We start from the raw sequence: 11,055 nt of genomic DNA, 5'->3' as shown, positions 1-11,055 counted from the left end.
GATGCGCTCGCCCTGCCCTACCTTTTTCTAACGATGTGTATTCCTCGCACATCCTGCAGAAATCTGAACTGCATCACCTCGCACCCCCACCGTGTGGCCCCGAAACTTGCACACTCTGCCTCCACTTCTCATTTCATTCCACAGCCGCTTGTCTACCCTGAGACCTCACGAGGAAAAACAGTGAGCTGTTCTGTCAGCTCTGCCTCCCGGCCCCAGTCACAGCCCGAGGCCAGGGACTAACGTGGCTCAAATCTCTCCTTTTAGGAAGAGAGTTGTGATAAGGAAAACCTGGGCTCATGGGATTCTATTACCATATATTACTATAGTCTACTGCTTACCATCAGTGTGATACAGCACATTTATTTCAAATCTGGGAGACACCATCTAGGGGAAGGAATAACAATAGCTTCCCTCCACGACTACACTCACTGTGCCAGCATACCTAGTGCGGAGCCTGGCACGCCTCAAGTCCTCAGGAATTATCAGCTACTGTGATTTGCTATTATTGTGATCCTTGTCGCTGCTACCCTTCCCCAAAGGAACACAGTCCCCTGCCTCCCCTTCCACCATGCTGCCTCCATGTTTGCTCATATAATGACTGAGGGAGTGATGAGAAACAGAGAAGAAATGGAAGCAAAAGCGTGGTGCCTGCTGGATGAGACAGACGGGGTCTGAGCCATTCAGGGACTAAGAGGTGTGTTTCTATCTCGACCTCCTTGATTATCTCTGTTTCGTATTCTGTCCACAGAGCCCTCATTAGACACTTTTGCTTCAGAAATTACAGCAGCCTGCCTAGCACTTGGTTTTGTCTCCCAAATCACCAACCTGCATATGAAATATGCATCACCCCCAAAACCCGTCTTGCCTTGTGAATGATCAGACACGTGACTCCAGAATCGCCTGATGCAGACAGCCCAGGCGGCCTTGACCCCGCCCTTCTCACTGGGACAAGCACAGAGGGAAGGGCTTCTGTTTCTGCCCCTGCCACCTCAGGTCTGTCCACCGAAAGCCCCAGCCTCATCCTCCCGGGGTTGCTGGCGCTGTGCAGCACCTTGTACCTGGGGCCCCGCTCACTGCCCCCTCTTCACCGCCTCAGCTCTGAGTCCTGCCCTCACCTGTCCGTTCAGCCATGTTCTTCTGCACCTGTGCACGCCTGGCTCCTGACAAAAATGCAGGTGGTTAATATTGCCTCTGACCTCCTTAGGCAAACTCCAACCTTCCTGATGGCCCCACTAATTTATTCCAGCTCTGTTAGAACTGGGAGCCAGACCCTGGGGAGTGTGCCTGCTCACCTGGGCAAGGCTCCCAGTTCCCCCTCATCACCCCAATCAGAGGCCCCACTTTCCACCATGAAGTCAGTCTCTGAGAAGTGTACGAGCTAATGAACTGGTCATGCTGCCGCATAAATGACAGATGAGAGAGCAAAGTCTGTCCCCTCAGTACTGGTAACCTAACGGGGAGGCCTCCCCTCCCCCTGTGGGACATTCCTTGGGGTCCTCTGTTGGTCAAACCATGGGGAACCTTTGTACACTCACCTTTGTTGAATTATTACAACAATGGTGAGCGAGCGTATTTGTTTGCTAGGGCTGCCATAACCATGCATCACACACTGGGTGGCTTAAACAACAGAATTTTAGTGTCTCACTCCTCTGACGGCTGGAAGTCTGAAATGAAGGTGCCAGCAGGATAGCTGCCCTCTGAGAGCTGCGAGGGACGATGTATTCCAGGCCTCTATCCTGGCTGCTGGGGGCCTGGCCGCGGGCCTTCCTCAGCTTACAGATGGTGCTCTCCCAGTGTCTCTGTATCACATTCCTTCTGCACACACCTGTCAGTGCATCCAGTTTCCCCGTTTTATAAGGACACTATTGTATTGGGTTAGGGACCACCCTAATGACATCGTCTTAGTCTGCATATCTGCAAGGACCCTATTTCCAGATCAGGTCACATTCACAGGTCCTGGGGACTAGGACGCCAACATATTTTGGGGGGATACAATCCAACCCATACCCTCAGGTACAGCATATTCTTATTTATTGCAAGGATACATTCCTGAAGCCCTCATTTAATTTACAGTATTTGTAGTTAATGTTTTTCTAAAGGAGAAGCAATAGTTGAGGACAAGGTGGAAGGACAACATGTCACATAGTTTGTCCTTTACTATTTCTTCTTTTCTCAGACTTTTTTCTAGTATTTCCTTTTCGGGATTCACAGAATTTACTGCTCAGCCTATCACAGTGGTTGTTTGGCTTGTGTGATGACATTTTATGTAACTTCCACTGTGAAATTACTGATTTTCACATAAGCAATATGACTTACTGACATCTTGGATGATATTGTTATGCGACGCAAAAAAAAAATTGTAAATGTTTTAGAAGCAATTCATTTTCAAATAGCACAAAGAGACCAAATTCCCTCGAAGAAATGCTGGTGCATGTGAAAGGGCGCAGCGTGTTTCCATTAAGCAGCTCAAGTAACACTGTCATCTGGCCAGAGTGTGAACATGGTGTACAATTCCCATGCACCCCCCATTTTGAAATTGTGATTTTTCTTTTTTTTTAATTTGAGGAATTTATGGGGGGGGGTTGTTTTTTTGTTTGTTTGTTTTTGTTTGTTTTTTTCAAATTTAGATGAGCAATTGAGACTTCATTAATATTTTCAGGTCACACTATTTCAAATTCACATAGTTCAAGTTTGCCCTAAGTTCCACTGGACTGTGTAATAAGCACCTTTCCGTCACTTGGAAGAATCGTAGAGAAAAATCTACGCAAAGGAAACAAGACAGATGGTTCCTAGATGTCTAGTTACAAAGGCCAGTCTTGCATAGATTAGGAACAGATGGGTTTCAGACACGTGTCTGTTTCTTGGCCTTTAATTTTATTTATCCCTTGGTCCTCACTGCCTAGCTCTGAAGTCTACTAACAAAAGAGATACTACCTTTATGTTTTTTTGTCCTCCCCTGCCTCCAGCCACCAAAATAGGCCTTGGTATGAATGCTAAGCTCCTAAAGCAAATGACCTGGAGGGGTCACGAGGGAGTACGTCCTCAGCCGTGCCGTGCTGTGGGTGGCCACCTATCAGGAGACCTGAGATTTGCCTTTGAATCTTGCCTCTGCCATTGACAAGTTATACTTTATGGAGCAATCTATTTAACTTCTCTGGGCTTCCATTTCCCCATAGTAAGTGGTTTTGTACATTTTCATGAAAGGGATGGAGTGCCAAAGTCAACACACGAGATGCATGACTATCCTCTTATGGAGAGAAGCATGGGTCATGAGCCCTTTTCTCTCCCCACTAAACCCATGATTCTCCGGAGTCCTCCCAGTTGGTACTGGGGTATCAGGTGCCATGGAGAGCCCCTTGGGCTGCTCCTATCAGCTTTAGATCATTCTGCATTGCCTCACCTCCCACACCCTACTCCACCTTCACCCAGACCCAGTGGGGAAGAAAGGCTCCCTTGATAGTATCATGCTGACCCTGGCTTTGTCTGCCCTCCGGTCCTACACAGGCCCACCCTTGGGCTCCTAGATGGAAGGGACCTATGTGGGCAATGTCCATATTTTCCTGAACCAAAACACATGATTTGTTTCACAAATCTTCCAAGAGATCTGTGAATTTTCAAAGTAAAATAATCTGAAAAATATGAAAAGCAAATTACATTTAGTTAAGCCTCTAATTAATTTCCTTAATCCAAAAGGATTAGATTCATCTACCTGAGGAAGTCCAGAATGAGACTCACAGTCACACACTTCCCCCTTGTTAGTGAGGGACCCCAACTACAACTTATTACTAATCCCGCAGCCCAGCCCCATTTCTTCTTTCCAAAATCCTGTCCTCTTTAATAAAGGCAGAAGTTAATTTCCAGCCTCATGGAAAATAAACAAAAGGAAGAATTGCATCTTTTCCCAGTCTTTAGGAATTTCAGGGGAAAAACACGTTCTATTTGTCAAGCGAAGGCTTGTTATTGTCTCCCCATCATCAGGAATGGGGATCCCCAGAAAGCTTTGGAATTCCACGTTTTGCTTTCATGCTCCACATCTGGATGGGTTTTGTTTATGTTTGATTGTTTCTCATCTTGTGAGGATGGAAGTGAGGCATTAAATACTCAGCATTTGCCTCTCCCACCAGCCCTGGCAGCAACTGGTGTCAGTACGAGGGGAAAAAGTGTAAAATGAGCTGGGATTCCAACATCTGTGAACCAGGTCTCCTGTAGAGCTGATGTGAAACGTGGGACAGTAGGGTGAAGTCAGGTGCAGGGGGGCAGGTGACTTCCTGGGGAAGTAAAAAGGCCTCAGGGGCATGATATAGTTCTTCTCATTTTCTTCTAGAAACAGCGCTCAGATGAGGGTTGATGAAGAGGTCAGAATACAGTTATTTTAGAGCCATTTGGTAGTTTTTTCTGCAGTCAACCAGAAGGTCATTAGAATTGCCCACAGCTAACATCGCATGCCAACTTGTTTGCAGGAAAACCCAATTATCACAAACAAAGCCCTCTTGTCTCAGATCGGTTTACTGCCTGCCAGCTTTCAGAAAAGAGAAAGAAACAGATGTTCCTCACGCTCTGACTTCAGCGGGTCTCCTACCAACCCCTTGGGCAGCAGACACGGAGCTCAGCCCCGTGGGTGCCTGCTAACCACAGCACTGCCTCTGGGGTCCAGTCTGTGCTTGGAGGAGCCAGGTCCCTTCTAAGCTGTTTTATTTTTTTCAAAACAGAGAAACGATAGTTTTCTGGTTTTGAAAATAATCCAGGGCTGCAGCGCCAGCTCTCAAGGTGAACTTGGCAGCTGAAGTGTTCTTGCAGACTCTGTGACCTGCCAGCTTAAGTGGCAGGCTGTTTACACTCATTAGGAGACTCTGAGAATTGAAGGCCTCTGTGGGTTTCTTGATTTTTTTTTTAATACTTAAAAATCGAGTGTGTTTTATAAAGGTATCATTTAGGAATCATCTAACTATCTTATTTTTCTTAATCTGCGTAGTTATACTTCCTTGCAGTTTATCAATACAGTAGCTGCATTAGTGATTAATAATTAGTAGTGAGAAACTATAAAGCTTGAGAATGTGTAGTGATTTGGAGGTCAGCACAACAGAGTGGTTAAGGCAGAGACTCTGGAGCCAGCCTACAATTGACACTGGCTGGGTGACCTTGGACAAGCGACTTAACCTCTCTGAGCCAGTTTCCCCATCTATAAAAAGGGCATGAGAAACATACTTGTCCACATGATTGTTGTGAGGACTAGAGACATGCTATATAGGTGAGAGCTGATAGTATTTATACTTTTTCTGAAGCACAAATTTGAATCATGCGTGCTGCAAAATGGACATGTGAAGCTGACTTGAGAAATGGGCTATTGTAGATCAGCGAAGGAAGAATTAATAAATTAATGATGGTGCTGGGACAGTTTGAGACCCCCAAGGGAAAAAGGAAAATAGATCTCTACCTCCCTACCTTCATACCCCCAAATCAATTATAGACAGAAGTAAATCAAGGCTTTAAATACGAAAGGTCAAACTTTAAGTTTGTTTAAAAAAAAATACATAAGAAGTATCATTATGGCCACAGAGTAGGAAAGAACTTTTTTTAAAAGATAAAAATAGATCAAATTATGTTTTAAAAGCTATTTATAATTTCAACTACATTAGAACTAAGAACTTCTGCCCCTCAAGACACCATAAAATATTGAAAATATAGGCACAACCTGGGAAAAGATATATCACACTTAACTGATAAAAGATTAATGCCCAGAATCAAAGAACGCCTGTCAATCAGTAAGGAAAAGGCAAACAACCTAATAAAATATGACCAAAGGGCCTGAACGTGTATTTCACAGAAGAGAAGACAAGCAAGGCCTGTGAACATATGAAGATACGCTCGATGCCATTAGTGGACAAGACAAGGCAAGTTAAAATCACACTGAGATAGTACTTCACACTCACCAAGTTGATGAACTAACAAGCACAGCTGTGACCAGGGATGGCTAGTGGGAGGTCCACAGGTACAGCTGCTTTGTAGCACAACTAGGTGTTGCCAAGTGGAGTTGCACACGCACAGCCCTACAGCCCAGAAAGTTTGGTCCTAAGAGTGGACCCTAAACTTTGCTGCGTGTCACAGTCCCCTGGCATGCTTGTCTGAATCCTGATGCCCAGTCTGCACCCAGATTAATTCAATAAGAAATCTCTGCGGGTGAGACCAAGGCTTTGTATTTTTTAAAACATCCAGATGGTTTCCACATGTAGCCAAGCTCTCTGGCCAGTGGTAGCCCCTGCCTGTGGCCTTTGGCTGATCCTCAGAGGATGCTGAATAGAAGAGGTCCAGATTTGATGGGACACCTTGCAGGCTGTGAGTGTGTTGAGTGGCAGCTTACACACGTTTCCCTCCCACAGGCACTGAGTGCAGGAAAGACGTCCTCTCCACTCGGATGTCTACCTCTCACGCCACATAGAAAACAAAATCCTTCAGCAGCTCCGTTGGCCCAAGGAACAGCGATGACCTCCTCCCCACACACTAGTTGAGTAGCTCCGCTCAGATTGTACAAACTGAGTGGCATTTTCCCTGTAGGGCTGGGGGCGCGGGAGGTCTGGCGGGCCTTCCGGGAGGGGCAGCTTTAGTGGGAGGTCTCTAAATCTAGGGAGGTGCTTCCAGCAGTTTATAGATGATCTTCAGGTTTTGGGCATCCACACAGCTGCAGGACGACTGCTCTAATCAGGCAGGCCCCCTCAGCAAAGAAGAGCTTGCTCATTATTTCATAATAGTGCATATAAAAAATTGTGATTGAATTTAAAATCCAGTTGCATTATCAAGGTATTTTCAATCTAACATCTGTCAATGAAAGAAAAGGAAGAGTAGTTTGATTCTTTAAATATAATTTTTGAGTGACTATATAGTTTAAAATTTTTTATTCCCAGCTTTGAGTGTAATGGTTTTAGTTAATGGTGACTATCAAGAATTTAAAGAGATAGTCATTTAAAATCTTGACCAGAAATTGCATGTAACCATTTCATGTGTAAAACCTGTTGTTTTTTTTTAGAAAAGTATGTTTAAGGAGGAAATCTCAGGTTTCTCTTTTTTAAAAAAAAAAAGTGAAAGGTTCTATGTGGAAGTTTCATACAAATTCATTTTCTTAACGTAATTGTGTAATATAAAAAAATTATTTTTTTTTCACCCATACCCATGGAGATGCCCCTAAATCCCCTCCAGCTTACCCCAATGTGCCAAACAAAGACCATCATTTTCTATGTGTGCCATGATAGGTAGGGAACCATGGTCTTAAGGAGAAACTTTTGCATGAAAAATATGCAAGAATGTTTAAAACAGCATTTTTCATAACAGTAAAACAAACAGGAAACCACTCATAAGTCCATCACCAATAGAATGAATAAATGGTGTGCTCATTCAATGGAAGGATACAGCAGGGGAAATCAGTGAACTGCGGCAACACATCTACTGTACCTTGATCTTAGATATCGAGCTTCCAGAACTTTCAGAAAATAAATTGGTTATTTAAGCCACCCAGTCTGTGGTATTTTGTCATGGTCACCCCAGCAGACTAATACAGGCCATAAAGATCCAAACAGGTTCACTCAACAATGAAGAGAAATCTCAGTGCAGGAAATCTCCCCATAGGCTTCAGAGAAATACGTTTCTGGGACTCCTTTTGTCCCCACTGATTATTCCTCAGCCATCAGCTTCTGTATTTCAAAGAGAAGCTTTCCTTCCTGCTGCCTTGGAGCGTCCTGTAATATAAGGATGGACAAAATCGGCATTGCCTCATCTCAGCCACAGAAAGATTCCTGAGGAGCCACGGACCACAGGCAGACAATTTCATTCTCTTGGCATCTCTGCTCCTGTGCAAAGAGGGGTTAACAGAGAAAGGATTTACCCCACCTACCAGCATTGTCATAAGACAATTGCAAATGACTTTCCAATGGCTGCTGCTCAAGACAGAGCACCTGAAACCACCGGACACAGTACAAACGCTAACATTTGGGCAGCACTTCTTTGTCTTACACAAATGGTCTTATTTTCACAAGCAACTGAGGCTGCCCAAAGCCCCAGTGAACAAACACAGCTTAACCAAGAACACGAGGTCCTGGAAAGGGGACTGGCAGGCTTACACGTGTCCTCAGGTCCCCACAGGCATAGAAAAGGCGACTGGCACAAACTGACCTGTCTCCAAAGTGCAGAGAACAGAACGTGGGAGATGCAGGAGGAGCAGGTGGTCTGGAAGTGTTTTAAACTGAAACAAAACACTTCTCACTACTTTCACCACTGAGATTTTCAGATTTTTCAAAGGCAAAGACAGCCTATAAACTGGTACAAGCACATCAAATCTGTTGTTAACTGAAAAGAGCAATTCAGGGCTAATTTAAATGCTTCGTAGAAGAGAAATACTTATGTTGGAATAGAAAGAAGAAAAAGGGTTAATTGGATTCTTTTGAGTGAAGGACCATTAAGCTCAGATTTTCACTGGTAGCATCTTGCCCAGGGACACTTGAGTCTCCAGGGCTCCTTCAGGGAGTATGGGAACCACCTCATCTCCAGTGGCAGCCTCTTGAATTCACCCTGTTCACTGCTACCAAGCCACCGTGAGCTTCTCAAAATGCACAACTCTTCACATCCTCCCCTGACTTAAAATCCAACAGTTGTTCTCTTGCTTTGTCCTCAAAGTACAATCTAAAATTGTCAAATGGCCCACAAGTCCCTTCAGGATGGCCTTCCGCCTACCTCTTTGCCATTATCTCCTGCCCTTGGACGTCACCGTACATTAATCACTACCCCAAACTACTCACGCTCAGCGTTTCTTCATCTCTGCAACTTTGCCCATATTGTTTCCGCCTCTGCTCCACTGACTGAATTATGACCCTTTTTTATCAACGTCTGGTCAAATCTACCCTTCTTTTCACAGCTTCCCTGATGCCTCTGGGGAGTGTTACTCACTCCCTCCTCTACACCCTGGAATGCTCTGTGCATCCCTCACATGTGAGGTTAGTATTCAGTATTATGACTATTTATTAGGGTGTCTTGATATATGTTGAGACGATGGCCCCAGGAGGCAGTTACCGTTCTTATTTTTCTTTGAATCTCTTTGATACCCTGTGGGCAAAGGATATCATTGTTGGCCTAGAAAGAGCTTTTCCTATTAAAATATGTGGAAAGAAACAAACAAATGAAAAACATGAGGCAATTCATAAAATATCCTGAAGCCTAAGAAAAAGGTAATGTTTCCTGAAACTTACAAGAACTTGTATCTAAAAATTGCTTTCAACAAGAAAAGAGAAGGAAGGAAGGGAGGGAAGAAGTGAGGAAGGGAGGGAAGGAGGGAGGGACATTTTAGAGGACATTGGCTGGGTGTCTTCAAAAAGACATGGAGGGCATGACCTCCAGGAAGCAGAATCAGGGGCCACAAGGACAGAAGACATTGAGATAAAAGAAGAGATGCATTAGGAACTTGTGGAACTGAAAAAAAAAAAGAAAGAAAGAAGGAAAGAAGGAAAAGAAAGGAAGAGAGACAGAAAGAAAGAAAGAAAGAAAGAAAGAAAGAAAGAAAGAAAGAAAGAAAGAAAGAAAGAAAGAAAGAAAGAAAGAAAGAAAGAAAGAAAGAAAGACAAAGGCAAGGAATTACACAATGCAAAAGCAAAACCAAGCTGAATTAGGGCCATCAAAAGCTATTTCTCATAGTTCAGCTATGTTTCCCCACCTGGCACATTGGGTCCTGGCTTCATTTTCCTGCCCAGTCTGTGCTACAGGAGGCCTCACAGATCTTCTGTCTTAGCCTTCCCTTGTTATGACTCTCTAATCTCTGGAAGAATCTTAGCTGCAGTAGAAGGTACCAGAAGGGCACCTCATGAGAGATCCAACCTGGAAACACCCAGCTAAGTCGCTTGGATTCTGATCCACAAAAACTGTGTGAGACAATATATGTTTATTGTTTTAAGCCACTAAGTTTTGAGGCAATTTGTTGTGTAGCAACAGATAATGCAGCAGAGATCAACATACACAGAATACAGCTATGACCAAGCGGGACTTTGGGCCCAGATTCAGTACGGAACCCTTAATGGCGGTTCAAGTGACTCTCTCTTGCTTAAACTTGGCAAGTATGAGACTGGGCATTACCTTGAGGCCCAGACTCATATTCTAGCCCTCAATTCTTGGAGATCATATGACCAGGGAAGGACATTCCAAGGAAAAATATGCCAAGGAAAAGCAAGGGAGAGGGAGTGAAATCTGAATCTGATCAACAGGCTCTGGAGGTGCGAGAACGGGGAAGAGAAAACAGTTTGCAAGAGGAGGCAGCCCTTCCCTCCTTTTAAAGAAGTAGCCGTAGGGAAAAGGAGGGCGCATTTTGCAGAGAGGAAAAAGTAAAACAGAATACTCTCCCTTCTGACCTGGAATCAAAACCTCTTTCTTCCCTTGTTTCTCAAAATTCTCTGCCTCCAAGTGCTCAGACCTGTTAAATATCCTCGCATTCGGATCCATTCCCGTTAGAATTCCTCTGACCTGGGATGGGGTCAGAGGTGAATAGCAGGGAGCTTTATGCCTGCCCTGGAGGCCACATGCTGTTATTTCCTGGCCTTCTAGGGCTCTCTTTCTCTGCTTTCTGATAATAAAGTCTCGAACCTGGTTTAATTGTATGGTAGAATAACAATTTCTAATAATAACCTATCTTCTCAAGTTCATTTGCACTTAATAACATCATCCTCTAGTATAGAGAGTTATTCAATTGAATAATCAACAGTGTTTCCAAATTGAGACCCTGCTAAACTGGCTTTAATAGACACAGTATTTAGGACATTAATTGTTTATAGACAGCAACAAACATTGATTGCCTGAGCTCATTCATGTTTAAAGTTCTTAAACAATTTATGAGGTTTTTAAATATAAATTAAAACTGTCTCCTTTTATTGAATTCTCACAGATTATTTCCATCTTGACAGATAGCTCATAATATGCTTTGGGAGAATTATCAACAGAATCTGAATTTATGTAACTCAGATGGAAAAAAAAACAAAAAACATTTTACCAGCAATAGCTATTTGGCTTATTATCCAGCAGTAAATTCCA

This window comes from Rhinolophus sinicus, linkage group LG09, assembly GCF_036562045.2.
Source record: "Rhinolophus sinicus isolate RSC01 linkage group LG09, ASM3656204v1, whole genome shotgun sequence".
Classification (NCBI taxonomy): Eukaryota; Metazoa; Chordata; class Mammalia; order Chiroptera; family Rhinolophidae; genus Rhinolophus; species Rhinolophus sinicus.
The sequence above is the reverse complement of the archived record's forward strand: the minus strand, read 5'-3'. Positions refer to the sequence as shown.